General features: G+C 47.2%; 1 protein-coding gene across 2 annotated transcripts in view; it reads right to left on the reverse strand.

Moving 5' to 3' along the window:
- ZNF423 (zinc finger protein 423) overlaps positions 1 to 18,377 on the reverse strand; it is a 475,743-nt gene that overhangs the window by 192,135 nt on the left and 265,231 nt on the right. The window lies entirely within an intron of this gene.

Here is an 18,377-nt window from a genome sequence, read left to right on the forward strand (position 1 = left end):
GGTGCTTTCTGACTAGAGATTTGGCCCGACCCAGGAATGCCTCCCACTCGATTTAAACAACCACGTTCACAAAACCGCATCTGCCCTCTGAGTCCAACCCGTTCTCACTCTGTCCCCAGATACCTATCAGCCTTAAAAAGCTACCTGCATCTTCCTGGTAGCTTCCCCGCGAATCGGCTGCAGATCGCGTAATGCCCTGATGTCTGAAGTCCCCAGCAAGACTCATGAGCGGAAGAGCTGTGTGATCGCCCCAAGCTGTTTGCAGCACCGCCAGAATTGTTTTCCCCAGGAAGCTCTCTCTGGGGTGCGCCTGTACACTTCCTTGGGTGAGCTCAGGACTTGTTTTAGAAAAACCTCCCTTTCAGCAGTGGTGGGTACTTGAGCCATGCTAGCGGTCTGAAGATGCAAGCACGGACTGCTGCCGCTTCAAATGTGGCTGTCTGATCCCTCTAAAACGGACCTGCCTGAGTCGGGGGCGAGGGGGGTGTTGCCTCGGGACACTAGCGCGTCAATTTCCCAGTCTGAAACCACCCAGAGTCTCTGATTCAGAGAGGAAGGAAGGAAGGGAAAGGTCCCCTGTGCAAGCACCAGCCATTTCCAACTCTGGGGTGATGTTGCTTTCACAACGTTTTCATGGCAGACTTTTTTACGGGATGGTTTGCCATTGCCTTCCCCAATCATCTACACTTTCCCCCCAGCAAGCTGGGTGCTCATTTGACCGACCTCGGAAGGATGGAAGGCCGAGTCAACCTTGAGCCGGCTACCTGAAAACCCAGCTTCTGCCGGGGATCGAACTCGGGTCATGAGCAGAGCTTAGGACGGCAGTATGCAGCTTTAACGCTCTGCGCCACGGGGCTCATGATTCAGAGAGAGGGCGGGGTAGAAATCTGCAGTCTTCTTCTTCAAAATGTTTTTGGGTATAATTTTATGGCCCTGACCTGGCTGGCCAAGTCTAGTCCATTCTCATTAGACCTTGGAAGGTAAACAGGGTTGGCCCTGGTTGGTATTTGAATGGGAGACCACCAAGAAAGTCCAGAAGCCACCCCAGCTAGGATCTGCATGCCTCGGGACACGATCTCCCTGAGGCACAGATTCTGGGACTGGCTCTTCTTCAGCACTGCAGCAGAAACTAAGCCAGTCCCAGAATCAGGCTGGCCTCTTTTTTAATCTTGTGGTCTTCTTGTTTGGCATACTGGACCCCCAAATATTCCAGACCGATTCCTCACTAGCGGTTGCTCCACCTCCAGGCTTCTGCTTTCCCCAACTCAAGCGATTCATTCCCCACCAGTTGCTGTGCAGGTGCATTTTGATCCACAGCTTCCTCCAATTTCCCTCGTGGCTTCTGGCTCTCTAAAAAACAACGGCAGGAAGCTGCAAGGGAAATTGGAGGGAGCCGTGGATATACTGGACCCCCCAAAATTCAGGATTTCTGAAAAATTCCAGACCGATTCTTCACTTGCTCCACCCCCGGGCTTCTGCTTTCCCCAACGCAAGCGATTCATTCCCCACCTGTTGCTGCGTGGGTGCATTTTGATCTGCAGTTCCCTCCAATTTCCCTTGTGGCTTCTCTAAAAAACAAGAGCAGGAAGCTGCGAGGGAAATTGGAGGGAGCCGCGGGTCAAAATGTGCCCATGCAGCAACTGGTGGGGAATTGATTGCTTGAACCGGGGAAAGCAGAATCCTGGGAACAGAGCAACTGCTAGTGAGGAATCAGTCCCAGACCTGAATATCGTACCAGTACTGGAATCTGGGATTTTTCAGAAATACTGGATTTTTTTCAGGTCCAGTAGACCAAAATCAAAAAAATACAAAATTAAAAAATTTCACACTAGTTGTTATGCTAAGGCAGGCAATAGAGAACTATCTTCAAACAACTTTTGCCTTGGAAACCCTACAGGATCACTATAATTTGATTGCAACTTGGCATCAATTTCTGCCATTGTAGTCTATCTATTACCCTCCAATTGGGGTCCAGCTAAACACATTACTTTTTTTGAAAAAAATTAGGATAGCTTGTGTTGTAATTATTATGTTGTTAGTTGTTACCCACCCTAGGATTCCAGATGCGCTGGAAGGAAGGGGGGATTATAACTATTATAAATAAGTATGTCACAAATAAAAAGTACATGCAGCAGGGCTTCCATACTAAATCTGAACGGATGGGGAAGTCATTAGAGAGAAGGTATTTCTTAAAGTAGACTAACTCCAATGACAGCATTAATGAAAAATGCAAATGTGCTAACATTTGAATATGGAGAGTAATATTTGAACATGCAGACGAACATTTCATTCCAGAAGCCTGTCTACAAGTTCCAGTGAACACACATAGAATCATAGAGTTGGAAGGGACCTCCAGGGTCATCTAGTCCAACCCCCTGCACAATGCAGGAAACTCACAAATACCTCCCCCTAAATTCACCGGATCTTCATTGCTGTCAGATGGCCATCTTGCCTCTACTTAAAAACCCCCAAGGAAGGAGAGCCCATCACCTGTTGAGGAAGCCTGTTCTACTGAGGAACAGCTCTAACAGTCGGGAAGTTTTTCCTAATGTTGAACTGGAAACTCTTTTGATTTAATTTCAACCCATTGGTTCTGGTCCTGCCTTCTGGGGCCACAGAAAACAATGCCACACCATCCTCTATGATCCATGTACAGTGTATATTTTACTGTTGTTTATACATGTATTGAGGATTCTCATGTTACATTCAATGCATTTATAGTGGAACCTGTGACTGAAACCCACATTTCTCCAGGTACTGGTTCTGCGTTTCGTTTGTGAAGTGAGCATTTGTTGACTCCTCTGTACGAGCAGAGGTACAAGCAAGATGCACCATGCTCACTGTAACACATGAATGTGCCTTACAGTGGAGGGGAATTCAAATACCTTTAAGTATTTTAAGGTAGGTATAGGAGGGAGAAAGTAAGCAAGCCCCTTAGCATTTTTGTTTCCCATTTAAACAGTTACTCGCATGAACAACAGTGACCAGCACTTTAATGTTATCTACCTATTCGTATGGACAGGCTACTTTCATTTCAATGTATCTGAAGAAGTGTGTGTGTGTGTGTGTGCACATGGAAGTTTATACCTTGAATAACACTTTGTTGGTCTTAAAGGTGCAATTTAGACTTTTTTCTGCTGCTTTAGAGAGCCGGTTCGGTGTAGTGGTTAAGTGTGTGGACTCTTATCTGGGAGAACCGGGTTTGATTGCCCACTCCTCCACTTGCAGCTGCTGAAATGGCCTTGGGTTAGCCATAGCTCTCGTAGGAGTTGTCCTTGAAAGGGCAGCTTCTGGGAGAGCTCTCTCAGCCCCCCCTATCTCACAGGGTGTCTGTTGTGGGGGAAGAAGATTGTAAGCCGCTCTGAGACTCTGATTCAGAGAGAAGGGCAGGGTATAAATCTGTGGTCTTCTTCTTCTGCTTTAGACCAACACAGCTACATACCTGAATCTAAAGCAATAAAAAACTGTGAAGCACTGCGCAAAGTGCTACTCGACTGAAAAAATGGAACTCAGATGTAATGTATCATAGGTAGAAAAGGCAAATAGACAAATGCCTGTTCATGGGATGATCGGGTGGAAAGTTCGTTTCGCCTGTCAATGTGTTTCGGGACTCTTACTTACAGCCATAAAACATCCTTTTAAGGAGAAAAGAAATCCCCAAGCTGGGGTGATGAGATTTTGAGAAAAGACAGGAAAGAAACTTCCCAACGCTCAACAGCAAAATGCCAGCACCATACGCGGAAGGAAAAGGTATGCATTTTGGCAGCCACAAAACTCCCGCTGCAGAGCTAAGGCAGGTTTTCCTCCCATGTCTGTGCACAGTTCCTATGTCACCATGTCATCTTAATGAAGCTGAGCCGTCGAAACAAGGAGATTGCGTGAAGAAGCAATTACATGAGCCATTTATTCAATCAGAGGAGATGGGCTTGTACTCAAAAGCAGCACGGGCGTGTGCTCTCGTAATGACGAGATGGAGGGAAATCCAATGACTACAAATGAAAAAGCTCGCAGCAGGGGAGACATTCCAGGGCTTTTTTATATCATATGTATATCATTTTACACTGCCAAATCAAACTCTAGGAATGGGTTTTGTTTACTAACAATGCAATGGAGAGCATTCGCACTGTGCTACAGTAACCCGTGCTCAGATTATACCAACAGCAGAACCTGAAAGCATGCACGGAAGGGTACAAATATACTAGTTTTTACGGGGGTTGCAAAAGAGGGCAGGTATTTATCTTAGCATATAATGGGTACAAAGGTTACAAGGCATACTCGACAACCAGCCAAGGAACAGAACTTTAAGCCGCCTGTTGTGTGAAAACTATATTCAACTCAAGACAAGACCCAATCCATGATTTGAGGTGTTTGACTCTCAAACTTTGTGAAGAGCAGTCGCACGGGAGTTTATTGATCCCACCTGCCAAAGGGGGCGCTACTGTGAACAGGAAGCCATGGTTCTCTCAGAGTTGTTCTCTCATTAGTAGTTCTCTGAGAGCTTTCTCAGCCCCATCTACCTCACAGGGTGTCTGTTATGGGGAGAGGAAGGGAAGGAGATTGTAAGTCACTCTGAGACTCTGAGTGAAGGTTGGAGTATAAATCCAACCTCTTCTTCTTATTCTTCACCTTCTTTCTCGTATCCTCACCATCCTGTGCCTATGCCAAGTATGTTTCATATAGCCATGAGTAAGTTACACATACCCAATCAGTGATACTTTGTTTTGATCCTAACTGATCAAAACACAGTCTAAATACATGATTTCAACAACATGTACAATAATGTATTTATTTATTTGATTTATATCCCGCCCTTCCCACCGAAGCAGGCTCAGGCCGGCTGTATTGCTTTCCCCCATCACAAACTAACTCAGAGAACAACAATTAGCCTAAGGCACTGTTCCCATTTGCAGGGTTGGGACCTGGTACCGGGCCACAGAAGCCTCACTACCGGGTCACAAGAAAAGCCAAAGCTAGCCCTGCCCCCAGCAAAGCATGACCTCTGCTCTGCTTCATTCCTTCCACCATCTCTCTGTTGTACAGAGAAAAGCTAGCCTTGAAGACTAACACAGACTGCAAAGACTGAGCTCCAGTTGGCTTCCTTCCTTCCCCCATCTCTGTGTTGTGCAGAGAAAAGCTAGTCTTGAAGACTGACAAAGGCTGCAAAGCCTGAGCTCCATTTGGCTTCCTTCCTTCCCCTGTCTCTGTGTTGTGCAGAGAAAAGCTAGCCTTGAAGACTGACACAGGCTGCAGAACTTGAGCTCTGTTTGGCTTCCTTTCTTCCCCCGTCTCTGTGTTGTGCAGAGAGGAGCTGGGCTGCCTCTCCTTCCTTCTCCCCCTCTCCCACAGTTGGAGAGAAAAGCTGGCGTCCAATGGCACTTTAAATCCATGAAGTGTTCTTCAAGGTATGAGCTTTCATATGTCTTGGAGTATGTTCTTTTGGGGAGATCTCCCGGGAGGCCTGGGCAGCAAAGAAGGGGTGTGTGTTTTTTTCAGCTGGGAGGGGCGGGGAGTGGGCATTCCAGTAGCTATTTTTTTTTTACCAAACAACCCCTGGGCAGAATTGTTGCTGGCTGGGGTAATCTGATGGTAAGGCTTCCCCCCCCCCCCGTGTCCCCCCTTCTTTCTTTTTCCGTCTGCAAGGGATGCTCTGTCTGTATTCTTGGTGCTGGGGGTGGGGGGAAGCAACAGTGGGAGAGCTTCTAGTGCCCTGGCCCCACTGGTGGACATTCTTGTGCTTTTTGGGCATTGTATGAGAGAATTTTGGACTGGATGGTCCACTGGTCTGATCCAACATGGCTTCTTTTATGTTTCTATGTTTTTTCTTTCCATGTCTTTCTTTTCCTTTCCTTCCATTTCATCCTTTCCCTTTCTTTCTTTCCTTCCATTTCTACTGGATGAAACTTTTCTGTGTATCATACTGTTGTTGCAGACAGAGGAGCTCTGTCAATGAAAAACTGACACCCCCAGTTGTAGCCAGCTGGCCTTTCTATGAGATTTCTGTGTGAGCGAGTGAAAGTTAGAGGTGTGGGGCAGAAAGAGATTATTGGAGATTACTGCTGTATATCTCAACAGCACTGGAAGTGATGGTACTATGAACTTGGCACCATTTTATTGGTCCTGCTTTTAACAGCTATCTGACACCAAAATTAAACTCCTCCTGTAGATATTAAAAAGGATGAAAGAAGTTCACTGGCTAAATATCTGCATAACAGGTTGCTTTTAAAGGCATGGGAAACACAGCCAGTAAAAAGCTGCAAGCCCCTCACAAATATCCTTTTGGGATAATTGCAGAAAAGCTTGTATGAACTTTATATAGCTTGAAATTAATTCATTAACTGCAGTACAATTCTCTGCTATCTTTCACAGCAATTTCCCAGTGTTTCAGTCAAGGAAAAGTACGAAAAAATAGCTGTCAAAAGATTTTCTTGAAACCAAGCAAGCTTGGTTGTAGCTTGAAGAAGGGTTCCAGTAGTAAAAGAGCTGGTTTGGTGTGGAGAGCCGGTTTGGTGTAGTGGTTAAGTGTGCGGACTCTTATCTGGGAGAACCAGGTTTGATTCCCCACTCCTCCACTTGCACCTGCTGAAATGGCCTTGGGTCAGCCATAGCTCTGGCAGAGGTTGTCCTTGAAAGGGCAGCTGCTGTGAGAGCCCTCTCCAGCCCCACCCACCTCAAAGGGTGACTGCTGAGGGGGAGGAAGGTAAAGGAGATTGTGAGCCGCTCTGAGACTCTTCGGAGTGGAGGGCGGGATATAAATCCAATATCTTCTTCTTCTTCTTCTTCATCTTCTAGTAGCAGCTGAAGGAAAGGCCTACTAAATGTGTCAGCATATTTTGAGGTACAGCAGCTGCCAGAGCCCAGTGTGGGTGGTACACAGCACTAGCATTCCTGATGGCAATGACAACAGCACTCTCAACTGCATACACTGGCCAGTGCTGTTGAGGAAGGGGTGTGTAGGTAGTGCAGGCAATTGAACATGGGCATTAGGAGTGCTTGCAAGCTGGAGAAGAACACACAAACAAATATGTGCATGCAGGTGTGAGGGTGGAAAGAGAGGATCCTGGGAATGTATGAAAAAGTTGCAGTCCACCCTCATTTTGGCTCAGCATGAGTTTCAGAGATATTTTTCTGAAAACGAAGTTACTTCAAAAGAAGATGCAGGTTTGGGGGAGTGCCCTGGAAGTGACACCACAGGAAATGACATAATTCCTGTCTCCCGGCTCCACCCCCAAAGTCTCCTGGCTCCACCCCCAAATTTTAGTGGGCCACGAAGGAGAAGTGTAAAAATAACCGGGCCACGGGAAAGAAAAGTTTGGGAAACCCTGGCCTAAGGCATTAAGAGATATTTGAACTAGGGGCTGGGGACGGGTCAGGAGTAGACTACTCACAATGTAAAAGCTACCAAGATCCATCCCTCTTATTGCCACTTAAAGATCCTCAGGTAGCAGGTTCTTAAGATAGACCTTCCCAGGGGTGGAATTCTAGCAGGAGCTCCTTTGCATATTAGGCCACACACCCCTGATGTAGCCAATCCTCCTAGAGCTTACAAGGCTCTTTTTTGTAAACTCTTGGAGGATTGGCTACATCAAGTATATGTGGCCTAATATGCAAAGGAGCTCCGGCTAGAATTCCACCCCTGGACCTTCCTCTCTCTGAGACCCCAGAGAGCCACTGCCGGTCAGAGTAGGAAACACCACGTGACCTAAACAGATATATGTAAAACAACTTCCTGTGTTCATATATAACTTCCCAGCACAAAATCTTAACTGTTATGTTCTGTTTTGAACGTCCAGTGCATTTTGATTCCACTCTTCTCCACAGGAGGCCTGACTTCCCGCCATTTTCTCATCATAAAAGCACCATGAGGCAGACTGGACTGAAAAAGAGAGACCATTACGAGGTCACCCAACAGCCGCAGTCATACACACTAAATAATCCACTTTCAATCTACTTTCAATGCACTTTCCAACTGGATTTTGCCAGTTCACACAGTAAAAATTTGTTTGAAAGTGGATTGAAAGTGGATTATTTAGTATGTGTGACTGTAGTCAACGAGCGTCACTCCTGAGCAGTACTTGAACCCAGGTCTTCCTGGTCACAGCTTGATGTCCTGACCACAATACCAGACTGACACAGAGCAGCACAGTAGTCAGAATGCTAGATACAACTACTGTTGTATACATGCAGGCACATCGACCAGCTGAGGTCCCGCAAGAGCCCCGAGGTAGAAGTCGAGGATTACAGTCCTGACAACCAGACCGCCACCTCCACTCCTTCCCCGACCGCCGCAGCGGAGGCAGGGGCCCACAGCCCTGCCCTTCAGGCGGAGCCGGCGGTCACGGAGGCCTGGGAATCGCCGGTTGAGAGCGATACAGCGACAGCCCCTTCACTCACCGCCGCTGCAACTGCGTCCGCTCCCCCACCCCCTCCGGGGCTCAGGAGGTCCACCAGAGAGCATCGCAAGCCAGCCTACCTCAATGACTACGTCAGCTAGGCTTGCGAACTAAGGGGGGGAGGGATGTTGTACATGTGCTTAGAATTGTATCTATAAGCTGGAGTTCTTGCCTGGCTCACTGCGGCCTGAAGGACAGAGCTTGGGGGACTTGGGGACAACAGGCAGCAGGATCCAAATCCTGCTGCCCTGCTCCAATCAAGAGCCCCCGACTGGTTTGAATGGTCCAGTCACAGGCAGCGTGGGAACTTTGGGTGTGTATATATAGGGGGCCCTGCAGTCCTAGTTTTCAGTCTTCGTACGCAGCGCTATACCATGCTGTATTCAGTAAAAGAGCTATGTTCACTACCACCTCGCCTCATTAATGTATAGAACCCACTATATTATAACTACTAATTTAAAAAAATCAAGAAGGGTCTCTTCAGTTTTGTCATATCCAGGGCTTTTTTCTTGTAGCAGGAACTCCTTTGCATATTAGGTCACAACCCTCTGATGTTGCCAATCCTCCAAGAGCTTACGGGGCTCTTAGTGCAAGACCTACTGTAAGCTCCAGGAGGACTGGTTACATCAGGGGTGTGTGGCCTAATATGCAAAGGAGCTCCTGCTACAAAAAAAGCCCTGATCTCAGTGCTGCTGTCCGCTGACTATATATTGTTCTAATCCCTGGCTGTGAGATTACACACACACTATATATATATATATATATATATATATATATATATATATATATATATATATACACACACACACACACACACATCAATAAAGGTCCAAAAGGGGAGGGTGGAATAAAATGGAGAACTAGTCAAGAATTACAGAGCGGTAACATCATTTGGACTGCTGTAGGCTGCCTGGTTTTGTATTGCAGGCCAAATAAAAACCGCATTTTACCCATTGTACTACAAATCAACAAGAGATTAGAAAAGAGAGAACAGCACCTTGTTCAATTTAGCTTGCCTGGCAATCTGCGAGACACCTTTTTAACAAGCTGTGGAAAAGGTGCTGTTCTCTGGTAAGGATACAAGCATTTAGGGACCCTGCTCATCACTGCAGAACGTCAGTCCACAGCTCGCGCGTAAGCAATTAGCTTTGCGTGTGAGAACCAACGTGAAGAAATAAGTCGTCCACCGTTGTTAACTTCGAAGAACAGAAACACGCGTCCATCTGAAGTGCCTTAGCATTTATTTGCACGACGTGTACCTACACACCTGCCTTTTCCGGGCACAATCTAGCTAGCATCATGAATGCTCTTCACGTAGCACCTTGAATGAACATGTTGCTTTGCGGACAATAAGAAGGCAAGTCCTTCCTCTGAGGATCTTGGATTCTAAAACATGATACTAGGAAGATAACAAAGAGAAGACGGGAGGAGCTAAGGCAGGGATCCCAACCCTTTTTTAGACTTCAGGAACCTTTGGAAGCTTGAGAGGGAGTGGTGACCACCTAGGGCTGCCAAGTCCCCGAGCCGGGCGGGGGGAACCTCCCCTGACATCGCTGACGTGATGACGTCACCAGCGAGTGACATCATCACGCCGCCGACATCACACACCGGCTGCTCTAGGCGTTTCCGGGAAGACTCTATGGTTTTCCCAGATGCTGTAGCATTTTGGGAGGGAAAACTATGGTACAATAGGTCCCCCAGGGGCTGCGGGGGACTTGGCAATCCTATGACCCCCCCCCCCAAAAAAAATTGTTCCAGGGGAGGCAGAGCCAAACCTCAAATGGCTGCCTAAGGAGGAGGAGCTAAACAGAACACCTCCGTGGAAAAAGGAAATCCTGAAGAACGAACGAAATCATGCAGTAAGCCAAGTTGCTTACCAGTCTTCATCATCCTCAAGTGGGAAAATCTTTCATTCGAATAAGAGAAGCCAATAATAAGCCCTGCCTAACAATGGCCACATGCACTTTCAGAAAAGTGTACTGGGTGCACAGGGATGTACTGGTGGGCTCCATGGCACCTCCAGGCACCACGCTGAGGGACCCTGAGCTAAGGAATGAAAAGGGAGGATGGTGTGTTCACACCACTTATCTGTGGGTAAGAATGAGAAGCGAGTGTCATAACTAAGGCCCATTGAAACCAATGGAAATGTGTGAGATTGCTCACAAATGGAATTTATGGACAATTATCTACACGTGGATGCGGGCTATGGTTAACTAGGGAGCTAAATAACTTATGCCTATTCTATAGAAAGATCTTGTGCTTGTTGCCAGTGAATCTGATAAAGTCCCAATCTGAAACATGCTGGATGATACCAGATGGCTCGTTTGGGTCGGCTTCAAGCCGTCCTAAAGAGAGCAGGCAGGAAATGTAGTGCCCTGGAGCTTCCGGACGGTGGGCCGTGGGCGCCCAGGGAGCATCTGGAACGCTCTCGCGTCCTGTCTGCAGCTCCCTGGGTGCTCTCCGGGTGCCTCTTGGCTTTCTAGATAGCCTGGGAAGTGCCTCAGAGGCATCCCAGTGAAAAGGGACCAGTTTGAAAGTGGTGCCTTTTTGAGCTGGCTCCCGGCAAGCCGGGGGTGGGCCCAAGATGGGGATGGGAAGTAGATGTGCGCATGTGGACGTGCTTTTTTGGTCTGCCTGCCTCCCGTCCCCCGGGTGGCTTTAAACTCCGGCCTGGTATCACCCATTCTGTCTCCCAAATTGTTAATGGCTTATTAAATTCCCTCCTTACCACACATAAAATCATGTCTTGGGATAGAGAGAGAAAGCATGAGTGAGCATGTTTGCAAGTGGACCACATCAAATGCCGCACACACATGCTCATCTGGCACTCTCACTTTGGCCTAGTTTACACATTATCAGTGAGCAAGGCTTTTTTTGTAGCAGGAACACCTTTGCATATTAGGCCACACCCCCTTGACGTAGCCAACCCTCCAAGAGCGTACAGGGCTCTTAGTACAGGGCCTACTGTAAGCTCCAAGAGGACCAGCTACATCAGGGGGCGTGGCCTAATGGGCAAGGGAGTTCAAGCTACAAAAAAAAAGCCCTGTCAGTTAGCAAAATGGCTGCTAGCGCTTCCACATGAGCACACAAAGCTGCCTCACACTGAATCAGCAGTTAGAATGGCAGCAGCTCTCAGAGGTCTTGAGCAAAGGCCTTTCTCATCACTTTCTGCCCGAGTCTTTACACTGGAAATGCCAGGCATTGAACATGGATGGGACCTTTTGCATGCCAAGCAGACATTCTGTCTCTCAGCTACTGCCCACCCGCAGTTGTTCCCAATACCATGCATAGCCTTATGCTTGAGTGGTTTGCATGTAAGATGTACACAACTATAGAAGAATAGCTTGGTGGTCCCTGGCCCAAAGAGCATCCAGCTGTCTTCAATCAGAGCCGAATCCTTTTCAACCCTGGCTCCAGGCTGGTGCAACGCTCTCCCAGGAGAGATCAGTGCCCTGCGGGACCTGGTACGGTTTTGCAGGGCCCGCAAAACACAGTTGTGTCACTGGGCTAATGGTGGAGAGCATCAATGGGCTCCTTTCTGATAGGCTTCATCTAAGATTGGCCTTTCCCTCCTTCTCCTCCTGCCCCATCACTTCCCACCCCCTTTTCCTTCTAATCAGACAATTATATATTGCTTCTCCTCTACAAATTTCTACTTTTAGCTGCACAGTAGTTGGAATTTTACTGTTTTATTGTATTTATTGTAATTATTTAATTTGTTTGTATATTTATTGTATATGTGTTGTATTGTATATGTATTGTATTTTAGACTGTATGTTCTATAAATTGTTGTTGCCCGCTCTGAGCTAGTCTCTGGGGTGAGAGAGAGCTATAAACCCAATAAACAAGCAAACAAGCAAGCAATTTATTGACTGTGGTGGTTCTCAAGGTAGTGGACTATCTTCCATACCCACGGTAACCTCCTTTTCCCCTTCCTCTTACCCCTACGCCGCAACTGTATGAAGCATTTCTCTCTGTTGAGAGAGAATTCAGTGCAAAAAGAGACCCTCCCCCAGTTAGGCTGCCAGATCCCTGCTTGAGGCAGGAGTTTCGCCAATTTCAGGGGCTCCAATCTGGCCAGTGGGGAAGCCCCACCCCCAAAGAGCCCATTCTCATGTTGACATTGGTGCAATGATGTAACACGGAAGTGACATCATCATGCCGGGCACGTCACATGGTGACACTCTAGCATTTGGGTCAAAACTCTGAGTTTTGACCAAAATGCTAGAGTGTCACCATGTGACATGTCCGGCATGATGACATCACTTCCACACACAGTGATATTGTCCTACCCTTCCTATTCCCGGAATGTTCCCTTCCACTCCCTGCCAGCTGGGTGAGTAGACTTGGCAACCCTACCATAAATTCAACTACAATGACGTCACTTCTACATGATGACATCACTTCCACACACAGTGATATTGTCCTACCCTTCCTACTCCCAGAATATTCCCTTCCACTCCCTGCCAGCTGGGTGAGTAGACCTGGCAACCCTACCATAAATTCAACTACAATGACGTCACTTCTACATGATGACATCACTTCCACACAGAGTGATATTGTCCTACCCTTCCTACTCCCAGAATGTTCCCTTCCACACCCTGCCAGCTGGGTGAGTAGACCTGGCAACCCTACCATAAATTCAACTACAATTCCTCTTCTGGGAGATAGGTCTTGTCCTTGCCCACTTGAATGTCAAAATTGTCAAGACTGTTAAAGGCTGGATAGGAGAAGTGTAGATGACTGGGGAAGGCAATGGCAAACCGTAAAAAAAAAGTCTGCCATAAAAACGTTGTGAAAGCAACATCACCCCAGAGTCAAAAACAACTGGTGCTTGCACAGAGGACTACCTTTACCTTTTTTAGGAGTAAAACTCAATGCCAAGAAAGACTTCCAAGAGGTCTGGCCCAGTGCTGGCTTCCCTGACAACCTCCAGACCCATCACAGCACAAATGAATGGTGACACCGTGTCCCGGATTGTGAGTACAACCAACAGGAACCATAGCAAGAGCAATGAATGCTATCCAGTCAAAAAGGCCACCAGGGGGCATGAGGGCAACCCACGGCAACTAGCAAAATGCTGAAGGTGGGGCCAGATGCCTTGGAGTCTGTTCCCATGGAAACAAGTCTCCTGTAAGAATTGGATGTCTCAGGGGCCTGTACAGATTGCCTGGAGCTATTTAAGACTTTGCACTCTTCAAGCTGGCTCCTCTCCCATGTGTGGGGAGCTTAGGGGGAAAGAGAAAAGGTATAGCCTGAGGGCAGGAAAAGGAATAGGTTGAAGCCTCAACCTTCTCTCCTCCCAGTCTGAGGCAACTCAAGGATACAGTGTACCAACGAGTACATTAAAGATGGTGGCTGGAGTAAGCCCCACCCCTCTACACTTACCCACGCCCATAAGAAAAGGATGAAGACGTTGTTTGCATTCTACAGATCAGCTCACAAGGTGGTTATTGTTAACAGGGTGGGAAGTACAGTGGGTCTAAGGTATTAGCATATATGCCAATCGCAGGCTCTTGTGTAAAGTGTAATTTGGTGCAGGCCTGAATCCTGATTTTTCATTATCTTCTACAAAAGAAATCTACCCTCCTGGGAGGAGATTCAAAGCATTTACTTTGTTGAAGAACTTAAATTCTCTCCCGAGAGAAGGAGAGGTATGGAAGCTCTCGCCAAAGACAGACAGTTAAAAGTAAGAGTGAGGGGACGGGAGCAATTTCCACTCCCGACAACCGCGGGGACCGGGGAGGGGGAGAACAGCACATACAGTAGGAGCAAAAAAGTATTCCAGCCTCTGTATGTGCAGTCTTAGGAAACAGGAATTAGTTTGGCATAAAAGAACAGGCCCGTCCTTTCAGAGGAGTTTGAAGCGCAACGAAGAAGCCAGGAGTAGGAAGGCGACAATGGGCCTAATAAGTAGTTTCGGATGATGAACTCTCAAGAGGTGCCGCGCTGAAGGGAGAGGTGTTTCCATTTCGTATTTTATTCTCTGCAGAATTAGATGCATATCACAGCTGGAGGCAGGTCTAGTCACATATTCGCTTGACCCCGAGGGAGCAGTATGCAGTCGCAAGCGCCGAAGCAGCCGCCAGCGAAACAAAGCAAAGAATCTTTCCCTTGGATTGTTTCAAGCTTCGGGAATCCTTTGAACCCGACACATTGTCACGAGCAGCAAAAGATCTCTACCAGGCAGGCTTTTAACAGCTCAAGCCCAGCCACGTACGAGATGATTCCTCGTTAGGGCAGATTCGATGCCAGAGGAAGGAGGACGTTTCTGGCTCGACTGGGAAAGGGCCTTCGAACAGGCCCACATTCAAGCCTGCCCAATTATGCACAGCATGGGTAATTAAAAACGGTCACTTGGTGTAAAGAATGCTGGGACGGTAACTCTTTTGCTGGTCAACTGAGAAAAGTGAGAGAAGTTCCGAGCCCTACTGGTTGAATCTGGAATGCCAAAGGTCTAAAGTTATCTGTCAAGTCACAAATGGAAGCCAGAAGACGTTATTTGCAAAGGCCATACAAACCTTCCTTCAAAAAAGCTGTACTAAAATAGCCAAGAATCCTTATCAGTGCAGATGTAGAGGGTAGGTTTTCCTGCTGAAACGTATACAAGGAGGCAGCTGATGGTTTGATCAGAAGTTAATCTGGGAATTTTTGCTATTCAGTGTTTTGTGTTAAAAATACCACAAAAAAAAACCTTTCGGATTTTCATACATGCAATAGAGCAGGGATGTTGGACTAATTTGTTGTGAGGGACTGATCAGACATAAAGGAGACCTTGCTGGGCCGGGCCATGTGTGTATCTATTTAAGATTAGGTGGCAAAGATATAAATTTTATAAAGAACACGGGCAAACACAAATATATTTTTTAAAAACTTAAAACATGCTTAAAACGTTAGCACTCATTGATCTTAAAGATGCTTTCTTTGTATTTCTCCCAAGGGGTCCAGGAAACTGGGCAAAGGAAGCGCTGGCTCTTTCCTTCCTTCCCCAGAGGACTGGGGGGAGCCTCAGCCAATAGAAGGAAGAGAGGGCTTGGCTCAGTAGCTCTGCTGTGCGATTGAGAGAGCCTGGCAAAACAAGCTATTTCTCCCTAACCCTAACCCTGATTTGGCCCCTGAACTGCATGTTTGACACCCCTGCAATAGAGTGAAGAAGTGTTTCAAAGCATGGACCTAACTGACAAAATTGCTTCCAGGGTTTTTTTGGCAGAAAAAGTCCAGCAGGGACTCATTTGCATATAAGGCCACACCCTGACATCACCATTGTTCCACACAGGGCTTTTTTTGCAGAAAAAGCCCAGCAGAAACTCATTTGCATATTAGGCCACACCCCCTGACACCAAGTCAGCCGGAATTGCGTTCCTGTGCGTTGCTCTGATTATTTCAATATTTTAGTCATAGATAGGTTGGCTGAAAAGGGGCAGTTTCCATCCTAAACAGAATGAACTTCGGTTTATCATTTGGTTGGCACAAGATGTTACAGAGGATGTGTGGCTGCCATTAAAAGCAGAAAGCCTGTGCCATCCCTTCCATGTTTCCCCATCTCCGCTGAACTTCAATGGATGCTGCCCCTTGCAGGGTCTAAGGAAAGCTGAAACAAAATAACATCACAGTTGTGTCTTAGGAAATGTTAAATGCAGAAGGAAGAAATGCACGACTGCTATTTTCAACAGCAGCCATGCTTCTTCTTGATGTCTACTTCCAGTCTTAGGCTGAGAACCGTTTCAGAGGCCTTGCAGAGAATGCAAGAGGATCAAGTAAATGTAGAAAATCAAGCAGGGGTGGCAAATACAGCAGAAGACGGGATCAAGATACAGGATCATCTTGACAGGCTGGAAAATTAGGCTAAAACAAAACGAATTTTAATTAGGATAAATGTTCTGCATTTAGGTAGGAAAAATGCAATGCATAATTATAGGATGGGGGAGACTTGTCCTGGCAGTAGTATGGGCAAAAAAGATCCTGGGGTCTTAGCAGACCATGCGCTGAACATGAGTCAGCAGTGCGATGCAGTAACTAAAAAGGCAAACAGAACGAAGTATCGTGTCCAGATCAAGCAAAGTGATGGTGTTGCTTTAATCTGCTCTGGTTCAACCTCACTTAAAGTATTGTGTTCAGTTTTGGGCACCACAATTTAAGAAGGATATAGACAAGCTGGAACACGTCCAGAGGAGGCCAAACAAAGATGGTGAGGGGTCTGAAGACCAACTCCTACAAGGAAAGGTTGAAGGAGCTGCGTATGTTTAGCCTGGAAAGGAGATGACTGATACGATCACCATCTTCAAGTACTTAAAGGGTTGTCCTATAGAGGATGGTGTGGAACTGTTTTCTGTTGCCCCAGAAGGTCAGACCAGAAATTAAATCAAGAATTTTCAACTAAACATTAGGAAGAACTTCCTGACAGAGCTGTTCCTCAGTGGAACAGGCTTCCTTGTGAGGTGGTGGGCTCTCCTTCTTTGGAGGTTTTCAAGAAGGCTAGATGGCCATCTGACAGCAATGCTGATCCTGTGAACTTAGGCAGATCATGAGAGAGAGAGCATGAAGGGTTGCATCAGGGCATAGTTCTCATGGCCCTTTCTCACACACACACAGGGAAATGCTGATTGCCACTTTAGAATAAGTTCTAAGGGATCTCCAGGGTCATCTAGTCCAACCCCTGCAGAATGCAAGAAATTCACAAATACCTCCCCCCCCCCTCCGCACATACACACCCAGTGACCCCCTTCTCCATACCCAGAAGATGGCAAAAATCCTCCAGGATCCATGGCCAAACTGGCTTGGAGAAAATTGCTTTCTGACTCCAAAGTGGCAATCAGCATTTCCCTGGATATGGAATTTCCCTAATTTTGGGGTCAGAAGGCAATTTTCTCCAGGCCAGTTTGGCCAGGGATTCTGTTGTGTTTGCTTGTTTTTGCCATCTTACGTCCATAAAGCAGGGGTCACTGGGATGTGGGGGGAGGTACTTGTGAATTTCCTACATTGTGCTGGGAGTTGGACTAGATGACCCTGAGGGTCCCTTCCAAGCTCCAACTCTATGATTCTGGACTCCTGCCTTCTCCCATGTAAGTCGCACACTCTGCAACAACCAAAAGAATGCCAGCTTAATGGCTTTATGGATAACAAGTTATTCTCCTTGCATGCATTGCTTTTTCTGACGTGGAGATTTAACCTGTGTGGGAAAGAACATACGCACAGGAGGGCAATAACGAGCGTGCTTTCCACTGGGGGCACACTGCAGAGCAACCATGTACAGCAGCTAGCCTAAATTTCTACAGTGAAAAGTACACTCATGCCAGTATTCAAACATTGCAGGTTGCACGCTAGGAATGCTCCTGAATTCTGCTCCAGCTGAAATCTGAGAAAGGACCCTGGATGCCAGTTGAGGAGAAGCCTTTTTGGTACAGGGTTAGTAACTACTGCCCCAAACACACTCGGGGAGGGGGATAGGCTCTACCCCCTTTCCAAAAATGTTATGAGCATCTGGCACAGTGAGTGTGCAGTGTTTTCACTGTCCCATTGGCCATACAAAACGGTCTCCTAAAGAGGGCCTGGGACACTCTAGAAGCCAGCTAGTTAGTCCAGAGGTGTCAAACATGCAGCCTGGGGGCCGAATCAGGCCCCTGGAGGGCTCCCATCAGTCCCTCGAGCAACTGGCTGTCATCTGCTTCCTTTTCTCTCTTGCTTCCTTCTGCGTAACTGCTTGCTTTGCAAGGCTTGCTGAATTGTACAGGAGCTACAGAGCAAAACTTCTGTTTTCTCCCTTGGCTGAGGCTCCTCCCTTGGGGAGGAAGGGAGGGAGGCAGCGCTTGTTTTGCCAGGCTCACTCAATCGCACAGCAGAGCTCCTGAACCAAGCCCTCCCTTCCTTCTATTGGCTGAGGCTCCTCCCTCTCCTGGTCCCCTGGGAAAGGAAGGAAAGAGCCAGAGCCTCCTTTGCCCAGTTCCCATGGAAGAAATACAAAGAAAGCACCTTTAAGACCAACGAGTG

This window comes from Heteronotia binoei, chromosome 14, assembly GCF_032191835.1.
Source record: "Heteronotia binoei isolate CCM8104 ecotype False Entrance Well chromosome 14, APGP_CSIRO_Hbin_v1, whole genome shotgun sequence".
In the NCBI taxonomy this organism is placed as follows: domain Eukaryota; kingdom Metazoa; phylum Chordata; class Lepidosauria; order Squamata; family Gekkonidae; genus Heteronotia; species Heteronotia binoei.